Source organism: Heterocephalus glaber, unplaced genomic scaffold (genome assembly GCF_053883595.1).
Source record: "Heterocephalus glaber isolate CG9 unplaced genomic scaffold, H.glaber_assembly_v1.0 deba00001444, whole genome shotgun sequence".
NCBI classification, from domain to species: Eukaryota; Metazoa; Chordata; class Mammalia; order Rodentia; family Bathyergidae; genus Heterocephalus; species Heterocephalus glaber.
In genome coordinates this window covers 15,369,412-15,386,312 of record NW_028258297.1, presented here as the reverse complement: position 1 = coordinate 15,386,312, position 16,901 = coordinate 15,369,412, and the positions used below count along the sequence as shown (strand labels likewise).

General features: G+C 36.5%; 1 long non-coding RNA gene and 1 pseudogene across 1 annotated transcript in view; one reads left to right on the top strand and one right to left on the bottom strand.

The window, feature by feature from the left end:
* Positions 1-16,637, top strand: part of LOC110349407 (uncharacterized) — a 578,466-nt gene extending 561,829 nt beyond the window's left edge. Inside the window, exon 5 of the long non-coding RNA XR_002395345.2 lies at positions 16,396-16,637. This is a non-coding gene — a long non-coding RNA (uncharacterized LOC110349407). The remainder of the gene's footprint in view (positions 1-16,395) is intronic.
* On the bottom strand, positions 14,033-16,025 carry LOC147827483 (cytoplasmic polyadenylated homeobox-like protein 2; annotated as a pseudogene).
* Positions 16,638-16,901: the final 264 nt, after the last annotated feature.

Here is a 16,901-nt window from a genome sequence, read left to right as displayed (position 1 = left end):
GATATTCTTGGTATGGCTTGGGAACAAGTTGTTCTGATAATCCTTCTTGAGTATTTCAGCCTGCTAAACTTTCTGGGTCTTCCTGTATGTGTCTCTGCTGCCTTACTTATGGTACTGGTTAGATGGTTTTAGTGAAGATTCTTTTGATTTGAGTGGAATTTTTTTGCTACTTTCAGTGCAAGAGATTTAAACAGTTTGGGAAGGAAATATAAAGATGTAGACTCCAGAGTCATGGAGACTGAGGTTTGGAATTCATCTTTCTCATTTCTTTAACAAGATGACTGAACTTTTTGTCTCTAAGGTTCCTCATTGACTAAATAAGAGTAATAATGTTTGTATAGATGTTCAGAATTTGATACAACAGAACTGATCAATGAATCTGAGCCATTCTTGAAGACAATTTTTTCATATTTAGTAAAGCCAATTTGAAGGTCATAATCATAAAGATATTCCATAAACACCATCCAAGACAGTCATTCTTCTCTACATTACCAAGCTTCTTTTCCACAAAGATTCATCCCAAAACATATAATTTATTGACCAATAAGGGCTGCTTGAGCAGAAAACAAATTGAGTGGTTAGCAGAACATAGGCACCATGAGTTGAATCTGGAGGAGCACAGAAAGATTCATGCCTTAATTTTATAATAATTCCATGAGGTAGTTATTACATTATTTTATTCTGAAGAGTTATTTTATTTCATTTTATAAAGGATCAAGATTATTAAAATTCTTTGTTGTGAATGTTGGTCAATCAAAAAACTGACAGGAGGGGGAAAAAATGAAGGATGACAACAAGGAGGCTGGGAAAGAAAAAAATAAAAGAGAGAAATTTCAGACCCCAATTGCAAGGAACTGATAAATAAGCAGTCAGGTGATTATCTCCAGAGGGAGGACAAATGAGCAAAACCTGACTTTCATGTAACCTTTAATCTATTTAGAGAAGAGGATTTGAGAAATGCAGTATGTCTCAGCAGTACTTTAAGTCAAGAACTGAAATTAGTTTACTTGACTTTAAAGCTACAAGACTTGTTTATATGCTGTAGAAACCACAATTTCACACTCCTAGAATCTAGTACACTGTTGACAAAACAAGTTCCTTATAGTATCACACACTGCTCACCACCAACTGCACTGCATCCAAGATGTCTTTATTGTATTAGAAAATCGCCCATTTATTATTGAATAACTCAGACTCTACCATAAGTAACAAGGATATTTGAAAGATAGATGGGCATAGTTACATGTGAGTCCTAAAGCTGTTTTATTTGTTCATATTGATTTAAATAGTAAAAACTGTATGAACTCTATCAACACAATCCAATGGTTACACTGACTAAAGCATTCAAAATATCAATGATCTAAAAAATTGGGGGGTAAATGAAGAAGAAAAATTTCTAAAGCAAGAACCCACTTTTCAGTTGAAACAATAAAAAACTAAATCAATATTGGTGGTATAATTTAATCTAAGACTAAAATTATTGAACACTACTGTAGGCAAGATTTTTCACTCTCAAAAATTGGTCTCAAGAAAAAAAATTTAAATGTTAGATGCCACATAATGTTCTGCAATATCTGTATTACTAAATTTATGGTGAAGTCATTTCATGTATAATAATGCAAGAGGTGAGGTGGGACATGAGTTGGTCGAAAATCTTTAAGTATTCACCATTGTGTCATCTAGGTATTGCTACAACAAATTACATAAATACGTGAACAGTGGCACACTAATAAAAGTATTTGTTTACATATGTCTCTGGGTGGATGGGAAGTTCACTGGTCTAGGCTAGGTTCAGCTGGTGCTTCTGCTTCAAATTTGGCTTGGTTAGCTGTTGAGGTTTCTACTAACACATGCACAGGAGGTTTTACTTCATGTGTATTTATTCTTGGGCAGCCCTGTTGAAAGAATGCTGGCTAGCAAGGAGTAACCCTTCTCATGGTAATGGCAGAAAGCACAAGAGGGCAAGTAGAAATAACCAAGGCCTCTCCTGGAGTTGGCACACCCTCAATGCTACCTTATTCTATTGGCCACCGGAATAAAACAGGAGAGATACATGACATCAGAGCCACAGGACAAATGGTGTAGATATGGGAAGGGCGTTTAATTAGGGCCTTTTATGCAACTCATCACCAGAACCATCCTCGCATCAAACAATATCATAGTTAACAGGAAAGATGACAAGGGATAATTACAGATTTACAAAAAAATTTAATAGGTGATGTAATGGAATTTGTCAAATGGGAGGAAGGCATACTTCAAAAACTATAATACAGGGCCAGGGATTTAGCTCAGCGGTTTTGCCGCCTGCTGTGGAAGCAAAAGGACCAGAGTTTGATCCTTGATACAAAAAAAAAACAAAAAATAACCTATAAATAATAGAGTATATTGGTGAAGAGAGAGGTAAGGTAAAGTCGTAGCACAAATAACTAAAGAATAATCCAGTTAATATCTCTTAGAAGCCCCATTGTTTCAAAAGCAAGAATAATAAATTTTAATTTGGAAAAGCATCTGTTTTACCAGTAAAATTTTTAAATTGAGATTATTTTATTCCTTTTCCTTTCTCAAACAGGAAGAGAAAATAATGAAATGTTGAGCTGATGCTTCATGTTTTCATGTGATTATATGTATATAATATATATCACGTATATGTATGTGTATACAAATGAATATGTCAAAGATTCAAGGATGCATTATTAGATCGTTATCTACCACTGAGTGTTAGGTTGATATAATCGCTGAGTGTCAGGGAGAGGACTGGACTGTATATGATGTATGAAGCCAGGTGTGAACTTTGCCTATCAGTTTTCCCTCTTCCTTTTGGGGTTGTGAACTGAGAGGACCAATCTCAGCTAACATTTAGCTAGACAAAGAGGCCCTTAAAATTGGGATGGTGACATTTTGAGAGTTTTCAATGAAGTTCACATTCCTCTAAGCCTCCCTTCCTTGCAAAAGCAGCCCATCCTCGGCAATCTAAATTCAACTTACCTTTGCCTAAAGAACCTGTAGTACTTACCCATGCAGTTGTGGTCTTGAGAGCTACTAATCCTTCCCATCATCCATATTTACTGCTTCTCATTATCTCTAGATTCAAATCTAAGCAAACAACAAGAAGGAGGATTATAGTTAGAAAAAAGTACCACAAAGAGAAAGAGAATTTCAAGATTTGCCAATTATTCCAGGATGTGTGGGTGCACTGGGCCAGAGTAATAAACTGGATGCTTAGACTGCTGCATGATTGTGGTGTCTCTAGAGTTCTATAAGTGAGCATTCTACTGAAGCCTTAGTTGATCTCTCAGAACAAATTAAGTTAGTCAGAGCCCCTAACACTATTCCCAGCCAAAGTCAACCCACAGATAGGATAAAAAGAGAAGCCAGATCTCCCTGAGGAAAGACCCTGCTTTACTGCCAGAAATGTATATGTAAGCATTCCTCCAAGCCTACCCAAAGGGATCAATTGTCATTTACTAGGGCATTCATGTGCTAGACAAAACAAGGGAAATATCTGAATTTTCAAAGACTATTGTCAATGAATCTGAACAATATTAAACCTTTGGAACTCCAAATACTGCTGTGGTTTACTATCCTACCAGAGTGGGGAGTTATGGAGGTCAAATAATAAATGGAGTTACAGCTCAGATTTATCCCATGCTAAGACCAGTGGATTCCTGAAGCCATCATGTAGCAAGGTAGCAATTCAAAATATAACTTCTGGAAGCCACTGGGTCCCGACAAAGACAAGGAACATGACAATAGGACATCAGTGGGACATCAAATGGCTACATAACCAGGTATCCTTATCAAGACCATTGTCAAACAGAAATCATACATTTGTATGGAACAAAGGGTCCATTAGAATTGATATAAATTACATGATCTGATTTCATGTCTTATATCTATGTTAGGCTTCTCCCTCTTCATTTGCTTACATTTGTGGCTTTGTGATAAACTGACAGGAAAGAAAAGCAGTCCAGTCTTAATTCGTGGATAATTCAGCTCAATATGTTGTTGCAAGCCAAACTAGACTGCTAACTCATCAGGGTCCCAGTGATGGGTGTTCCTGAAAAGCAGTGATGAGGTGAAATTCTCCCAATGGTAGAGATTCAAGGAACACATCTGGTTACCACCTATATATGGGGATGGAAATGACCTGCGGTAAAAATATTAATAGGCTTCTAGATGGTCAAATGTCTTGGCTTATTTTTCAGTTCAGAAGAGACTAAATTTGAAGACTAGAAGAAAAGAACTCTGCTGAAAAATTATGGTGGTAGACATATAGGAATGAATCCAACCTGTATAGATTTCAAGATATCCCAGGCAGCATAAGTTGCATCGAAGCTATTGAATAACCAGGTAGATAAGATGATCCAAGGAGCCTGTGCTTGGTCACTCCTGTACAGATGCAAAGGTCCTAAGAACCAAAAAGCCATGGTGGTAAGGAGAGGGGCTAAGCATGTGTTCAACAGCACAAACTTTCCATTCATCAAAGCTGAGGAATATACTGCTTTTTATGACTATCTGACCTGACATATTGATATCACTTGATTATACCAACCAGTCACTTAGTAGAAAGTCAATTCTATCAGACCTTCTATTCTGTAAGACATAATGATACCAATACCAATACTAATAATGATACCAATGAGATCTTTTTGTGGGTTTGTTCTTCCTACCTACCACTAGCACCATCACCGCCAGTAGCATTATGAAAGGACTCACAAATTGTGGTTTATCATTACAAGATTTTTTCATTACAAGTTTTTTTCATAGCATGTCCTTTGACCAAGAGACACACTTGACATTGAAAGAGGCATAACAATGGATAACACAAGTTTGGGTCTACTTGTCCTAAAATAAACTCATCACCAGAAACCATGATCTAATTAAAAGTACAGCTAAGATGCCAATTTAGAAATGATACCCCATGGGCTAAGACTCTTTTCTTTAAGATGACATCAGGCATATAATGAGGGATAGATGACACAGGGTTTTGGAATCTTTGCAAAGCCCTTTCTGAGTGAAGTTGAAAGCCGTTAAAAAGTTTTGAAAAAATAATATTTCCTGACTCGTGTTGTACAGAGCCACTCTCTATAAAATGAGGCAAGTGCACAGCAAGAATGACCAGGTGAGTGACCTATGCAGTGATCTGGGGAAAAAATGAAGATAATTTGAGCAACTCAGAACCCATGCAGGTGGTAAAAAGAGATTAGATTTTGGCAACAATCTGATGATAAAATTGTAACATTTTTCTTTCTATTAGATATATTTATTTATTGGACATTTTATCATGTAGAAGGATCATATGCCTACTTTCTTTGCAACTTTCCAAAGAATTTGTTTCATCATAATAAGAAATGGAAGTAAAATGAAGAAAACAGTTTTGATATTTACTTTTACTTGGTCAACAGATTCAAATCTTCAGATTCAGAATTTCTAGAGTAGGAGACACATAGGCTTTCAGATCATGTTGCATTTTCTCTGTGGAAGTCTCTTTAACAACATGAGCCTTCTATAATCTTTCTTTAGGAGCTTTGATTTGTGTCAAACCATCTGGAACCTGATGTTTTTATAGTTTCTTTTAAAATTATGTTAAGTTCTTACATGCAAGAGACTTGTGATTGTTTTGGACTGAATTATGTACCCCCAAAATTCATATGTTGAAGCCACAATGTGACTGTGTTTGGATATAAGGTCTTTAGTGAGCTAAGTAAGGTTAAATGAGATTATTAGGGTTGCACCTTAACGCAATAATATTAGCATCCTTATAAGAAGAAAAAGAAGCCAGGCATGGTGTCACACACCTGTAATATTAGCACTCTGGGAGGCTGAGGCAAGAGTATCACCATGTCATGCCCAGCCTGGGCAACTGTTCTTATCATTGAAGATTCAGTGCAAATAATATTCCTAAAGAAGGTTTTGTTCCCTCATCATGATAACTTAAGCTCTCCAGTTCACACTGTCCCATTACCATATTGTATTTCCTTCACAGTGTTTGTTTCAACCTAATTTTACCTTACATATTTGTCTTCTTTTTCACTTTTGTATCTCCCACTGAAATAGAAATTCTATGTGACCTTCTTTTCCTGCTCCCTGCAGTATCTCTAACACCTAGAAAACATCTTAGAGACTCAATAAATATTATATGAGAGAAGTATTTTTGGAACTGACTGCAAGAAATCTTAGAACCAAGTTTATGGCCCACAATATGACCCATATTTTACAAACTAACTTCAATTCATCCAACATTTCTGCCTTTATTTTTATTTTTTTAGTATTATCTTCTTTTGTCTCATCCTGTTATACACATACTTGAAAGTTATAAGACAATATATATGCAATAAAACAAAAATCAAAGTTTAAACACCCCAAATTTCCCTCCAATGTATTTATAATGAACCTGGAGTATACCACTTAATGAGTATTTTTTACCACATATGACTACTATACATAATATTTTTCTTAATGGATTATTTTTACTACTTTGATTTTTAGAAATTGTAGCAGCATGCTGTTGTTCTCTGCCACTTACCTCTTCCTGTGATTCTACCTGCATTTCTCTGCCCTGCTCTGTAGCTTTCAGGGTGGTGTGGCTCAGATCTTCTTGCATCTGGCTTCCAGTTGCGTTCAGCCAGGGGAAGGCACTGACAGAATGGAGAGTGGGAGGAGAAAGAGAATGAATATTTTTCACTTAGATCCATGACCATATTTCTTTTCTGTCTTGCTATTGGTCTGAAAACAAATATGTTCTGCTATGACCTTGGATGTTGTCAGACCACTGTCTTCCTCTACTCCAGGATCCTTCATGCTTTAGGAACATAAAATTCCCCCATGGCTTCTCACTGTTGTTAATGCCAATGTGTTTACCTTTTTAACTCTACCCAAGGAGTATATTTAGTTCTCTCACCTTGCTTTAGTTAAACCCTTAGAGTATCCTATATCTTTTCAACCAGGGAGGACCCTGACTGTTTTCGCGAAAGAGAGAAATGGTAAAGCTATTCCTAACCACATAATCATTTAGTTACGATGTACTGAGCACATAAGACATGCAATACATTGTACTTCTTGGTGGAATCATTAAAAAAATACATAAAACACAATCATTCTTCTCAAACAAAGGTGAAATAATAATTATTTTGTGTGTCCAGGTGTTAACAGGGGCAATTTTTTTCTTTATTTTGGCTAAGAGAACAAAGCATATATATTTCATAGCTAAGAAGTGATATGTCAGACTACCATCCCAGAACTATCTGAGAGATGATCCCCCAACAATCAGGCAATATTTCACTATCTCTGGTCTCTCTACTCAATGAAGATAGAAGTGGAAGATGTCAAGAGAAGGGTATTGGGACCTACTCTGATGTCTTCGTAAATTTGAGATATTCAGTAACTAGTATCTAACTTATCTCTGAAAACATTCTAAATGTCAAATTTGGTGGGTCTTTCTTTTAGAATATTTTTAAAGTACCAAAATTTGACCAATGATGGAGCAAAGATATGTTTTCCTAGGACCAAACGTGGATTCTAACAAAGAGATATGACCCTGAATTGTCTTGAAAAAAACAACACCATGAAGAACCTTAAACAGGCAAAGATTTGAGGAATTCAAAGATTTGGTGGAAAGCGCAAGGAGCCATAGACTGGGAACTGAGTAATCTTCAAGAAACCCCGGGAGTAAGGGGCAATGTTTGGATAGCTGCTCCTGAGCCAGATTGCATATGTACCCAGCCAAGCTGGACTTTTGTAACCTTTGTCTCTATTCCCTCTTTCCATTTGCAATGGACTGAATGTTTATTTCTCTCCAAAATTCAAGTTGAAAGTCTAATTCCCAAGGGTTTTAGTAAGTGTGACCTTTGGGAGGTGTCTTCTCTCATCATTAGAATTAGTGCCCTTATAGAAAGAGATCCCAGAGCACTAGCTAGTCCCTTTTACCGTGTGAGGATGTAACAAGAAGGTACCATTTATGAGCCAGAGAGTTGATCCCCACAAGATACCCAATCTACCTTGATCTTGGACTTCCCAGTCCCTAGGACTGTGAGAAATAGATTTCTGTCATTTATAATCCATTCATTTTGTGATATTTTATTAGAGAAGCCAAGACTGAGCCATCATTCCATCCCCTAGAAGATACCTGAGACTGCAGGGTGTGTGGATGAAGGTGGAGATTGGGAAGGAAAGGTGGGGAGGATAAGACTTCGCTCAACTGAGCTTCAAGAGTAAACAATGTTTGAATTGGATGAGACATTGAAGATTTAATGTTAGATGGGACTGTACTTTTCCATATTAATAGAAAATGAAATAATTAGTTTCCTTTTGAAAATGTCAAGGAATAAACTGGTAGAAATCCAAAATATCACAGAGCTGAACAAAGATTTTTAAGGCAATCCAGTAATAGGTAAGGATGAAGTTGCTTTTCGGTTGGCCTCTATTTAATTCAGTTTATTAAGTAAACTCATCAGTACTAAAACTAAGAGAAAGTGAATGTGACAGGGGAAACAACTCAAATTTCTCTCTTTTCTTGAATAAAGCTGTATGCTTCCAGATGGCAAATATACCCATGTTAATTAAATTAAGGTCCCTACTAACCTATTGGCCAAAGTCTTATGCAAATAAAAATTGTATTTAGATTGAGAGAAATTTTCTAAATATTACCCAAGTAATTCCAGGATTCTGGTCGAGCTTAGAGCAAAGCTTGTAGCACTTAAAAAAAATTGTTGCAAACTCTACTTTTGGATTTTCTTGTATGTCACCCTCTCCCCTCTCATATGGTTTTAATTTTTCAGGACTCAGATCTAGGAAATTCAAGCATCATATATGTGGCTTAGATATTGTACTACTGGTGATAATGGAGTGGTAATAAATATAGTAGCAGCAATAGTAATAATAATTTTTAAATTGCTAGGTATTTTATGACACTGCTACACATTTTGTATGTGATAGCTTCTAAAATTTCAAGATTCCTAAGAGATACTAGAAGTATATTTCAATTTCAAGACAAGTGCATATGGCTTTAAAATTAAGACCCAAGAAAAAGAAAAATGAACAGTTATAAGCTGTAGATCATTAGTTTATAGCCAAAGCAGGTCTCAGTGAGGCTGCACCCAGGAGAGTATACGAAGTAACCAAAATGAAGTTGCCGTTCGACATGTGTTTGTTGAGTTAATAATGAATAAATGTTGGATGAATCTCTAGAAGTCTGAATATTTTATCCTTTATACTAGAGATTAAACAATATAAAATAGAATTCAAATTCCCAAACTTATGCATATCTCAGGAGAATATCAATTTATATCCAATATTTTATCCCATTCATTTAGGCATTATTTATGTACTGTTAAAAGTGATAAACATTCAGCTCAGCAATTGAGTATATTAAAATCTTGACAATGATGATGTCCTAATTGAGGTTAATTTGGTATCTATTAAAATCTGATTGAATTTTTAACCCTGTCATAGAGATATTCTATATTCTATAACATTCAACCATATTTTTTCAACCAAAAAAAAAATTAGGCAACCTGAGAATAATGAATGAAAACTGCAAAACTGAACCAGTGGTTTCTAGCAACAGTTATTTGGCACCTATCATAGAAGGGTGTCCTTTTGCATGATTCCTGAGGTGTAGCATAGGCATTTGGCTATCTGTCCCTTACATAAATAAAGCAAAAACACTTGTTTAATTTAAACTTCAGCTCCAATGGCCACCTCCTCCATGGCACGCCAATGCAGTCATTGCATTCCCTGCACTCCTGCTTAGTTTAGCTCCTTAAATAAGTAAGGAGCTACGCTAAAAAATATATTAGTGAAGACCAGGGAGGGGCTATTGAGTAGACATTAATCATCTGTAAAATAGTGTCCGGATGTATCTTTAGAACAGAATGGTGCATACGACATGCAGATTTGCATGAGAAATAAGTAGGAAGAGGAAGAAAAACAATGGCCAGTGGTTGACATCCTTTCTAAGAAAGCTGCCATTTGCATGCTATTTGACATATCTGTATAAATGGTCCAAATACTACGGGACTGTGGTGGTATTTTGGATGTGTGGTGTGTGGCTGCTAATGAGTCTACACTCAGTGCTTGTTTTCAAAAAGACAGCACACTTGTGAAGAAGGAATCAGTTTTAGCTGCAGCATCTGCAGCATTGGTTCAGCACAATAGGAAAGGCCAGTCCATCTGCAGACTGGCCACTTCTCCCTCATCTAAGCAAATGCTCTCTCTGCTGGACCCATGCATTGCTACACCCTCTACTGATTGTACCTCCCCTCGGTATTTAACAGTGGTGCAAATACAATGGAAGTTTGATGTGTATACATATGCAAGTTTATTTAATTGGCTAAAGTACCTAAAAATGGGCATAAATTATTGGCAAAGGTAATATTGGGAAATAGAAGACAGTCGAAGTAAAGAATGATCCTCAAATCTCAAAACATGACCTAAACATTACACCGGTATAACTAGGGCTGAAAGTAAGGACATAATCTTGTGTATTTCACTAGATCCTTTCTAATGGAAATAATAAAACCAAACACCCAACTGTATGGTAGAAATAGCAGTAGTTTTGTGGGAAACCTTTTAGAATAATTTTACACTTATGGTAGACCACTACTTTTATAATAAAGTGCCATCACTATTTGCAAAGAGAAAAACTGAGGAAAAAAAAAAACACATATCATCAACTGACAGTGGACTCAAATAAGAGAGCTTCAGTTATTCCAAATTTTAATAGTTTATCACACAATTCAGTCCTATGTAAAAATCTGATATTGGTAATAAAGACAAATGATATGGGTTTCAAGTATTTGCACTAAAGCACTGACACTTTTGGCATTCATTTTCTAATCTCTCCTAACTACAGTTTCGTCCTCCTTTATTTGAGGATAATATATTACAGAATTTAGAAAGTAATTTGCAACAATGTCTGGAAAGCACTTTACTGTAGTGGAAGGTAGCATTTAAGCCTCAACAAATTGTGGTAAAGATTATTGTGGCTATCTTAATTTGCACTGGAAAACAATCCCATGTTTTAGTCACATCTGATTCAACAAAATGGTTTGGAGAAACAGCGCCTAAGGGACTCTCCATTAGATAAGAGCTGAATTCAGTGGTTTTCTGGGCTCCAGTGTTGATGCCCTTAGATTGCCTCAATGGAATCGTTTTAGCTATTACACTGATCTTAATAAATAATAAAGTGTGGCTGATGCAAAAGTAATTTATATTCATGGATTAGCTGGGTACACAGGTTTAATAATATTGACATTACAGTAACGTGCCTAATAGCACATTGTCATAGTATCATCTGTTAAGTATTTCTTACCAATGCATTTCATACCCTGCCTAATAATAATTTGTTAAAGGCAATGTAGCTGCACATGTTAATTCTTTCAAAAACGTGAACATCACATTCTTGAATGGCACATGACTTCATTCATGATAACTTGTATTGTGATTACAGGAATAAAATCTCAGCTTCATCTGAATGAGAAGATTACATATTTGTAACCTTATTAGAGTTTGGAAATTGAAATGTGAGAGGAGTGAAATCAGTAAGATCTATAATAGAAAACATTTTACTGAATGCGGTGTAACTGGCTCATGTCACCCCAGCCTCTCATTTCTTGCCATTTCATCCTCAGACTCTGAAACATACAGCAAGATCAGTGAGAATAAAATGAAGCTATGATCTTTTTCTTCAGCTACCCAAATTATATTTAACTTGTTCATTTCACCTTACCAAGTTCAAAGTAAAATTTATGAAGCCCAGCCAGTTACATCTTTGCCTCTCTTATTTATAGGAATGTCTTAAGTTTCATTCAAATAATCAATAAGCATTTATTGACCACTTTATCTGGTTACTTACCCGGCACTGGGTTATGTACTGGTGATCCAAGATGAAAGAGAGATTTCATACCAACCAGCACCTTAACCAAGGATGGAAATGAACACATTAGAGATCAAGGAGAAAGATCATAAACAAACTGCAGCAATAGTTCTCCAAACTTTTAGCGCTAAAAATGCATCTATTTACAGTTTGTAAAAACTTTTCAATCAAGTTGTCTGGCCTCTGAATAATATTATTGTGACTAAGTGCAATGAAATACAAGATTATGCAAGGGCTCATTACAGGGCTGATGGCAAAGGTAATGGGAAGGTTGGATTTCCATATCTTCTCTTTTACTTATCCCAAAAATCTTGCTAATATCTATAAGACATCTCTTTTCCTGCCATGCCTTTCCTCATTTAAAATACTTTATTTCTTGTACTACTGTGGTTTTGCATCCTTTATACAAATTATCCCTTGATAAAATTAATAATCTTGAGCCTTAAACAAATTAATCCACTTACAGTTCAACTAGGATGCTCCATTTTTTTTAAACCATCCATAGCATGGTAACAAATAGTTCATCCTGTTTTTATTTGTGTATATGAATGATGATGCCTTCATTGCTTTCCAGGTAGCATGAATAAAATGAATCAGAAAAAGCAGATTCCATTATTTGTCTCACCTTATTTTTCTCTCCTCTCAGAAAGCTATTCTAGTTTTTCAATCTTAATTCTTTGCAAAAAAAAAAAAAAGCTGATCTTAAAATTCATATGGATATTCAAGGGACCTAAAGTAGCCAAAAATCTTGAAATCAATAGAAAAAAATGGAAGTCTCAAAATTCCCAGTTTTAAAATTTACTACAAAGCTACGTGGATTAAGGCTGACATGGGAATAAACATATAAATAAATGGAATAATATTGATAGTCCATCTATAAACTGTCATCTTTAGTATGAATTGCTTTTTTATAAAAGTATCAAGATAATTAAATAGAAAAGATAGTGTTCTCACCAAAAGGTGTCAGACAATTGGCTATCCACATGAAAATGAAAATTTTTGGACCCCAGACCTTCCTCCACCTATAAAAATTAACTCAGAATAAAATTCTGAAGGTAGGGCCGGAGATTTAGCTCAGTGGTTTCGCTGCCTGCCTTGCAAAAAAGGACCCGAGTTCAATCCCCGGTACCAAAAAAAAAAAAAAAAAAAAAAAATTCTGAAGGTAAAAGATGAATTATAAAATTCTTTGAAGAAACTTTTTTTTTTGAAAATTTTAAAAATTTAATGAAGAAATACCATTTTGTAAAAGAATTTAAGAATATAGAAAAGCACAAAATTCATATTAAGACTAACAAAAACCTTAAGATAATCTCAGTAGAAAAAAAATAAGTGTAACATATTTATGAACATAACAGAAAATTTTGAAACAAAATATTAGGAAAAGTAATCCAGCAATACAAAAGTACATTAGTTGAGTTATGGCAGAACAGAATGTTCATTAGGCTGGCATGGAGGTACATGGCTATAGGTCCAGCTACTTGGGCAACTGAGGGAAAAGGATAAGTTCACAGGCAGCCTGAGAAAATTATTCAGACACAAATGGTTCATTTTGAAAAGGCCCTGTTAATATGACATAGGTAGAATTCCCTAGAGTGCAATACCTACTTCCAAAAAGTATTTATTTATTGTAAGAAAAATCTATTTAAATTACTACAAAAACTTTAAGGAACAAAAATCACAGTTCTTGCAATACAAGTTAGAAGGCATTTTAAAACCCATTATACAAATGGAGGGCACTAAAAACTTGAAAGAGGAACCAAAGGGGTCCTTTGGCAGATATGGGTAATACACAAGCTAAGAGGAACTTGACGTGAGGAAATGCAGACTCTCCAGTGTCCTCTCACTGTTTTGATTCCATATCCTATGGCAGTTCTAACCCATGCAATAAATAAAAATAAATGCAACTGTTAGAAGTAAAAGCACCATTGTTTACCATTGTGGTAATGGCATACATATGCAATTCAGTGACTCAAGACTCAGTACTGTTTCATACATATTTACAGGCTCTGTGTATTAGTCAGCCTGGAAGGGTTCATGTAAAAAACAACGAGAGTGTCTCCAAAGGAAAAGACCTTTCTCTTCCTTTCCCTGTGTGGAGACAGGGTGATGTACAACTGTTTCTCAGTGCTTCCATTTCCTGGAGCCACACTTAGGGGCTCAGAAGTGGACATCTGGAAAAACCCCATTCTGAAAGTGCTGGATTTCAAACCTGAAACCTGGAATGCTCTTCATGAACTTGCTGCTTCCTTTCCCAAGAGGTTGTGGAGACTCATCTGCTCTTTGCACAGGTGCCTGCTGCAGCAGAGAGCTCAGGGCACCTCCATTACTTTGCTGCTCTGATGGAAGACTGTGCTCCTGTTGCTCTAAATCACTTGGATTCTGGTATGGGAAAAATTGGCCCTGGAATGGCAGCTGGTAATTCTCCTGGTAATACTGAGGCTGTGACAGCTGCTGCATATGGTATCCCCAGTGGTTTGGCTGCTGTCCTTCAAATACCGAATACTGATCAGGGGCCTTGTACTCCTCTTGTTGATGATCTGTTTCCTGCCCAGTGAAAGCATAATGGGGGAAAAAAGGTAGAGCATTCTGGCTTTGCCCTGCCTCATACCTGGCACTTTCAAAACACTGCATAGATGTGTTAGGATAAATAAATGAGTATGGTGTGTAGGTGCAAGAAGAGCCACTTGCTGGGGCACCTTGATACTCCAGGGGACATCTTGGCTCCCTGTTAATGCCTGTGACCAAAGAGTCACCTGAGCCAACATGACCACTGGGAATCATCTGGGTTTCCAGTGAAGAGTAGCCAGCTCTATATAGTAGGGTCTCCTGGTCATGCAAGGAAGTCTGATTCATGGAAGAGTTGTCAGATTGTACCTGGCTATTTGGGGACCCCAGGGGCTGAGACCTTTTGACACAAAACCCATTTAGTTTACAGATGGCAGAGTGTCTTTTTCTCTCTAGGTGGTAGTCTGTATCTTCTGTCTTGGAACCAATTCTGAATGACATACAAATGGCAGTGCAGTTGCTTGGCAAGTTCTTGTTTGGTCCTGAAAGTAGGGTAAGGATTCTGTTCAAAGGCTTGTTTCAGAATCTGTAATTCATCCTTTGTAAATCGGTGTGGAGGTCTTGCTTTCCATCTTCCACATTGTCTTTCTTGTGCTTCATTAAGATCATCTTTTTTTGCCTGAAGATCCTTTGGCCTCCATGAAAATTTCCAGTATGAGGTCTTTCAGGCACTACCGCAGCCTTCCTTCTTGCTGGCTGCTCACAGGCTGCCCCTTTGCTGGGCAGCTCAGGATCTCTGTACTGCTACCTCAACCCACTGCCTTTAGGGGTGCTAGAGTGGCCCTTGATCCCTGGTGCTACCCTGATGCAGGGTCATTGTGGGTGATGCTGTGGTCTGCCTTGAAGATACTTTTGCAGTAAATCTTCATAAGGAATGATGCGTTGTGACACCAAAAGCAAAACCAACAGGAAAAAAACATGTTTAAACTGAACATCTTAAAAATTTCAAACTTTTATATATCCAAAGACAGTGTTACAAAATTAAAGTGACAGTGCACAGAATGTAAGAAAATATTTGTTAATCATATATCATAAGAGCCTTATATCTAGAATAGAAGAAGGATTAGCACAACTCAATAATAAAATGATAACTAAACCCAATGTTTTAAAGGGCCGGGTAATCTGAATAGATCTTTCTTCAAAGTACATAAGCAGCCGGTACAACATCATTAGCCACAAAGAAATGCAAGTCAAAACTGTAATGAGATTCTACTTCACACTCAATGAGATGGCTATACTCAAAAAAAGAGATGATAACAGATGTTGTTGGGGATGTGGAGAATTCAAACTCTCCTGCACTGCTGGCATGACTGTAAACATTAGAAAACAAAGCAGCAGTTCATCAAAATGTTAAACATAGAGATACCGTATGTTCTAGCATTTAAATTCCTAAGTATATACTCAAAAAATTGAAACATGCATACACACAAAAACTTGTATGTGACGTTCAGAGTAGCCTTACTTATGTTGCCAAAAATTGGAAATAATCCAAACATGCAGTAACTGATATGTGAGTTCTTTTGTTCAGTACATTTGCAGGGTTCGACAATGCCATAGCATGTATCTGTACTTTATTATTTGTCATGGATGAGTAATATTCCAATGTGTAGAAATCTAAAGGAAGCAGCCAGTCAAGTAAAATAGCTATGAGAAAGCAGATTGATAGCCAAGTGAGGAATGAGTTTTGAGAATGAGGAGATGACCAAGCCTATAAAATGATGCTGACAAGTTCAGTAAAATTAGGATTGAAAATTGACCACTGGAAAGGTTGGCCTTACCGGAGTTCATTGAGGAAAGGAGTCAAACAAGGTTCATGAGAGAAGAGGGGAGGTTATAGAAAACAGATTTTTAAAATTGCCCAATCTTCTAAAATTTGTCATAAACAGAGGGAGAGAAATCCTACAGAAGTTGGAGAGATATGTGATCAAGTCTGGTTATTTTTTTGTGTCTTAAAGACAGGCAATAGTATGGCGTGGACACTAATGGAACAAGTGAGTGAAGATGGAGATGCTGATACTGTAGGAGAGAAGCAGATCAGTGGATAAATCAGGTAAGGAGAGGATACAGAGCTTCACTTCTGTTTTTATTTTCCTGTTCTTACCATTGGAATACGCTTCTGAGATGGAAGTGAGGGGACAGAAGGACTATTGGAATATGTAGGTGTGAAATAGTCTTTTGGACAGTGAAAGAGTGAACTGAACAGGAAAATGACTAAGAAAAAATGACAAGATCTTCAGGTACCATCCTGGGCCCCTTTTCAGTTTATGGTCCTAGATTCAATTTGAGATCAGATGTTATAGTTATTAGACTATGGTTCTCACATTCACCCCTTGAGTATGAACATATAGCAGGAGTGGAGTTATAATTTCACAAAAGTTTTAACCATGGATATAATACAGAGGGTAAAGACAGGAAAGTGGAAATTTATGCAAGGAATGTAATAATAATGGATAAGGATGGA